The sequence below is a fragment of the Coregonus clupeaformis genome, unplaced genomic scaffold (assembly GCF_020615455.1).
Source record: "Coregonus clupeaformis isolate EN_2021a unplaced genomic scaffold, ASM2061545v1 scaf6508, whole genome shotgun sequence".
Taxonomy (NCBI): Eukaryota; Metazoa; Chordata; class Actinopteri; order Salmoniformes; family Salmonidae; genus Coregonus; species Coregonus clupeaformis.
The window spans coordinates 4,622-10,610 of record NW_025539962.1 but is presented as its reverse complement, the minus strand read 5'-3'; the positions used below and the strand labels follow the sequence as shown (position 1 = coordinate 10,610).

At 47.7% G+C, this 5,989-nt stretch overlaps 1 long non-coding RNA gene across 1 annotated transcript; it reads right to left on the bottom strand.

The window, feature by feature from the left end:
- Positions 1 to 2,538: 2,538 nt before the first annotated feature.
- Positions 2,539 to 5,339, bottom strand: LOC123491015. Its single transcript, XR_006661129.1, has 3 exons — positions 5,243 to 5,339; positions 2,851 to 2,966; positions 2,539 to 2,690 (listed from the first exon to the last, which is right to left on the bottom strand). It is a non-coding gene; the product is annotated as an uncharacterized LOC123491015 (long non-coding RNA).
- Between the last annotated feature and the right edge of the window lie 650 nt (positions 5,340 to 5,989).

Below are 5,989 nucleotides of genomic sequence, written 5' to 3'. Positions count from 1 at the left end.
GCAGACGGCTTATTCAATAGGGCGATATAGGCGCCTTCGCACCAAACGGGGAAAAAGGAAGGGATTTTTTTCTAATCAATTATATAAAAATAAAAAAATAGCAGTTATCAGTGTTCACGTCTGATCTGCCATCCACTAAATATCAAATCAGGCTAAAGTCGTGCTTCAAATGGCCCCGCCCGTTCTTGGGCGATTTCAGTCAGGTTGAAAATCGCCCAGAAGTCTCTATAGCCTGTCATGTAAAATCTATTTTTTTAAATTTCAAAGCTTTCAATACATTCTCTATGGGTGTCTGTGGGCTTGCCTTTCGTCAGTACATAACGTAACCACGAATGAACGTGAACTCAAGAAAAGACCAGGTAGCAGCCTCAATCAATTCACTACTACTATCAAAATGGCTAGGCTTCCAGTCCAACTCGATTGTGTCTTTGAAAGAAGTTCCTTTTTGTCGGCGAACAAATTAAGATAAATTGGCAACGAAACAATTAGGACCCTCCCAGACCAAATTTAATATTCAACAGGTTTCTACAAAGGCGGAAAGTCCTACACCCGAGTTTTCCCAAAAATTGGTCGAAACGAAAAAAGACATTGCCACTCACTCAACTGGATGACGAGGGATACAGGCTAGCTGTCCGCCGCCACAACGATGAGGTTAGTGTTGATAATCACAAGTTTACTGGATGTGGATATGGTGTAATAAAGGCAGTTTATTCAGAGGTAAATATATCTGGAATCGCGTTCACGGACCCGTTCATCAAACTCTTAGGGAGCTATAAATTAAGCCCCATTACTTACCATATCAGATAAGAGAATTGCTGCAGCTACATATATTTTACATCCTGGCCCTACATAGTTCACTATTTGCATCACTTACCAAAATATTACATGTGGTCATATATGCTTGGAAAGTGGAGATGCCATAGAACGTCAAAAAAAGTAAACATTGCTGGAGACACATTGTCGTTTTGGAGAAGACATCGTGTTTGCTAGCGAAGAGATTTGTTGTGGCAAATGAACTTGGGCTGGGAATTCAGAACCTCACGATAAGATATATGCATCAGCATTGCGAGTCTCATGATTCCCTATACATATTGCGATTCGATACTGTGATTTTATTGCGCACCATATGTCTGTTGCAGAGGGATCAAGCCATGAGAACGAAGTTTTGATCAGTCATGGAAATAAAAGTGCTGAAAACTAATTGGCTCCCAATGTGAAAAGATTGAGAACAAGCTGAAGGAACAATAATGGTGTTTTTGGTGCAGGTACAGCCAACTAGCGCTAAAATATTGCGATATTGTCAATACAGTATATCGTAAGTATCACTATGTAACTCGATTTCTTTCACCCCAATCCCTCAAATTAACGGTAAATAACTGAATTGTTTGCCCCACATTTAGCTAAGATGGTTAGCTAGCCAGCTAAAATGTTTTATTTAGTTAGCAGTCGCATCTACAATAGTTTACTGTCAATAACATGTCTCCAAAAATGACGTGGTGTCTCCAATTGTGTTGACATTTTACAATTGCAATGCGCGATCCATGAGTATCCACTTTCTGTAGCTCAGCTGGTAGAGCATGGTGCCCCCTTGTAACGCCAAGGTAGTGGGTTCGATCCCCGGGACCACCCATACACAAAAATGTATGCACGCATGACTGTAAGTCGCTTTGGATAAAAGCGTCTGCTAAATGGCATATTATTATTATTATTATTATTATTATCTGAAGAGAGCCCCGAAACATTGTGTGCAGACATTTTATGCAATAAATGAAGTAGGTTCAATCTAGTAGTTCTGATCTTCTGATTGGTCCTGATGAGTTGGGCGAGGTCACCTCCAGGCTACTGTCACTGTTGCATTGGCTCTGAGTCGGGTTCTCTGTCTTCAAATGTTCAGCCTAAGAGAGGGGATTTTTGTGTGTGTGTGTGTGTGTGTTTAACAGTGATGATGTGTGTGTGTGTGTGTGTTTAACAGTGATGATGTGTGTGTGTGTGTGTGTGTGTTTGTGTGTGTGTGTGTCCTCAGAGCAAGAACTCGTGAGTTGGAAGAACTGGAGAGGCCTATGGCGTGGGTGTTGTCCTTGGCCACCTGCTGACAAGGCTGACAAGATAGGACCCTTTTGTCCATTGTTATTGGATAGGAACAGAACTTATATCCAGCTCCTGACCTAAATAGATCTTAGCACAACATTTTACTCAACATATCATATTCCATATTCACTATAACAAATATATTTACTACGACATTAGCAAGAACCGCCACATCCTCAGCCGGCTAATCCAGTGTGCAAGTTTTGCGGAGTGTTTGAGTTAGCTTTGCGAGGCAAAGATGAAACTGAGGGCTCCACCAACCCTGGTAAGCCAACACTTTTGAGATCAGTCAATAAATGCTTCTGGTATTGACTTATATGCTGCCCCTGTCTTCATGTTGTTGCTGGACATATCTTTTTTTAAATGTGTGTAGGTCACCTAAATCATCAGAAAAATTGCCCCTCCTGAGAATTTTTTCAGGAGCCGCCACTGGTCCATTGTATAGATTAATAACAAATATTGTTTTGTTTAGTGCAGACTTACTCCTGTTTGATAGACTCCAGCTGCAGGCGAGTGGAGCACAGCTGAGTCTCCATCTTCTGCATGTCGTTCTCATGGGAGGCAGACAGCTCCCTGATCTTCCTTTCCTTCTCCACAGACTCCTGCATGACAACACACAGCATTTAGCCTTGACTATCACTGTCTTATTCACAATATGTCACAGGACAGAATAGAATAGAACAAATAAGTTAATATAAATAATTTGTACTTAAAGAATAATTTAATCTCTGTACAACCATAACAGAACACAGATGATTTCACCTGAATGAGGTTGAGGCTTGTGTCATTGGTGACAGAGGAGGTTGCCATGGAGAAGCAGGTCCCCAGCCATGGCAGCAGACGTGATTTGAGCACGTCCACTCCCGCATAGTGACCACCTGACTCAAAAGAAAAAAAGGCTGTCACGCCCTGACCTTAGAGATCACCTGTATTCTCTGTTTGGTTAGGTCAGGGTGTGATTTGGATAGAATCTAGTTTATCTATTTCTATGTTGGCCGGGTGTGGTTCCCAATCAGAGGCAGCTGTCGATCGTTGTCTCTGATTGGGGATCATACTTAGCCATTTTGCCTACCTATGTTGTGGGATCTTGTTTCTGATTATGTTTCTGTTTAGACTTGTTGCTGTTAGCGTTTAGAACTTCACGTTCAGTTGTGAAGTGTTTATTTATAATATTAAACATGTACGCATACCACGCTGCACCTTGGTCCGATCCTTTACACATCGAACACTGACAGAAGATCCCACCACCAACGGACCAAGCAGCGTGGCCAGGAGGAGCAGACACCCTGGACACAGGTGGGGGAAGACATTTTGGACATGGGAGGAGATATTAGCGGTAAAGGACCCTGGGCGAAGGAAGAAGCCCAGGCAGGAGAGGATCAACGGGCGACGCCCGGCGTGCCGACCGCGAAGGAAGCACGAGAGGCAGCCCCAATAAAAAAAAATTGGGGGACACACGGAGCAGAAGGAGGCCCTGAAAGGGCTGACTGTGGAGGAAGAGGAGGCAGCTATTATAGAGGCCCTCCAAGACAGAGGCTCAGCACTCTGAGAGAGGAGATAACTACCTTACGGGAGCTGTTAGCTAAGAGAGAGCAGGAGAGCTCCCTTCAGAAGGGGGGGTGCAGGAGGCCCACAGGGAGAAGGAGTCAGTGGATGCACGGAGAGAGGAGCTGGCCAGACAACAGGAGGAGCTGAGAGAGGAGTTAACCCTACAGCAAAAGAGAACGCAGTCCTTAGAGCAGAGGCTGGCGGAGCCAGGTTTCAGAGTAGAGCCAACTCCCCGCACTCGCGTTAAGGAGCGTGGGACCATACAGGCAACCTGTTATGCTGTGAAACGCACTGTATCTTCAGTGCGCATTCACAGCCCGGTGCGCTTGGTGCCCGCGACTGGGGCTCTTGCCGGGCTAAAATGAGCGTTCAGCCAGGACGGGTTGTGCCTGCTCCCTCGCACCAAACCAGTGGTGCATGTCCCTAGCCTGGTACGGCCCAGTGCCTGCTCGCACTAAACCAGTGGTGCGTGTCGCCAGCCCGGTGCGCCCACGTACCTGTTCCTCGCACCAAACCTGTGGTGCGTGTCTCCAGTCCTGTACGGCCCGTACCTGCTCCTCTGCACCAAACCAGTGGTGCGTGTCGCCAGCCCCGTGCGCCCTGTACCTACTCCTCTCGCACCAAAACCAGTGGTGCGTGTCCACAGCCGAAAGTGCGTCCTGTGCCAGCGCCCCACACTGGCACGAAGCCACCAGTGATGATCCATGGCCCAAAGAGTCCAGCTCCGGTCTGCTGCTCCACTCCAGTGCCAGAGCAGTCCGCTCCACCGGTGCCAAGTCCAGCTCCGGTCCAGCTGCTCCACTCCTGTGCCAGAGCAGTCCGCTCCACTGGTGCCTAGTCCAGCTCCGGTCGGGCCCGCTCCACTCCAGTGCCAGAGCAGACCGCTCCACCGGTCCTAGTCCAGCTCCGGTCAGCTGCTTCACTCCAGTGCCAGAGCAGTCCGCTCCACCGGTGCCTAGTCCAGCTCCGGTTATCTGCTCCCTACCAGAGCCGGGGCAGTCCACTTCACCGGTGCCCAGTCCGGGTCCGGTCGTCTACTCTTCCCCCATGCCGGAACCATCCGCTCCTCTCCAGGGTCGGGGGCTCCTACACCAGGGTCCAGACAGGACTTGGTGCATCGCGGGAGGACTGCTGGGCCGGGACCAGACATCAGCCCCTCTCCAGGGTTGATTGCTCCCACACCAGGGTCCAGACAGGGCTTGGTGCATCGTGGGAGGACTGAGAAGGGGGAGCATCTCGCGCCGGGGTCCAGACGGGACCGGGCGTGCAACGGGAGGCAGGATGGGAGATGAATTACCTCCGTCACGTCCGGCCGGAGCCGGGGAGCCACCACCGAGGCTGAAGCCCACCTGGACCCTCCTAATGAGTCAGGTTTTTGCGGCCGGAGTCCGCACCTTGTGAGATCACCTGTATTCTCTGTTTGGTTAGGTCAGGGTGTGATTTGGATAGAATCTAGTTTATCTATTTCTATGTTGGCCGGGTGTGGTTCCCAATCAGAGGCAGCTGTCCGATCTTTACACAACGAACGTGACAGAGGCATTATCAGACAATTGTTTGGGTAAGGCAAAAAGAGAGGAGAGTTGTGAGGAGAAGCTTAAACACATACCCTCTCTAGCAGTGAGGTTGAGGATGGTGAAGAGTTGTCCCTGTATCTTGGAGGTGAGCTCCACCAACTCACAGCACCTGTTCAGATTCTGGTCACAGGAGATGAGCCTAGGAAGGTGCAAACAGGGTTGAGAATAATGAACCAACACAAACGGGACACACTATTTAAAGCTAGTCCTTAATCGAAACAATAACAAAGCGGTCGCCCCGCCTCTTTTCGTAAAAAGCTGAGGGATGTGCCTGGAGAAATGTAACCACTCTCAAATTCATAGACAGAGCTACAGTGAGGGAAAAAAGTATTTGATCCCCTGCTGATTTTGTACGTTTGCCCACTGACAAAGAAATGATCAGTCTATAATTTTAATGGTAGGTTTATTTGAACAGTGAAACAGAATAACAACAAAAAATCCAGAAAAATGCATGTCAAAATGTTATAAATTGATTTGCATTTTAATGAGGGAAATAAGTATTTGACCCCCTCTCAATCAGAAAGATTTCTGGCTCCCAGGTGTCTTATTTTTACAGGTAACGAGCTGAGATTAGGAGCACACTCTTAAAGGGAGTGCTCCTAATCTCAGTTTGTTACCTGTATAAAAAGAGGGACCTGTCCACAGAAGCAATCAATCAATCAGATTCCAAACTCTCCACCATGGCCAAGACCAAAGAGCTCTCCAATGATGTCAGGGACAAGATTGTAGACCTACACAAGGCTGGAATGGGCTACAAGACCATTGCCAAAGCAGCTTGG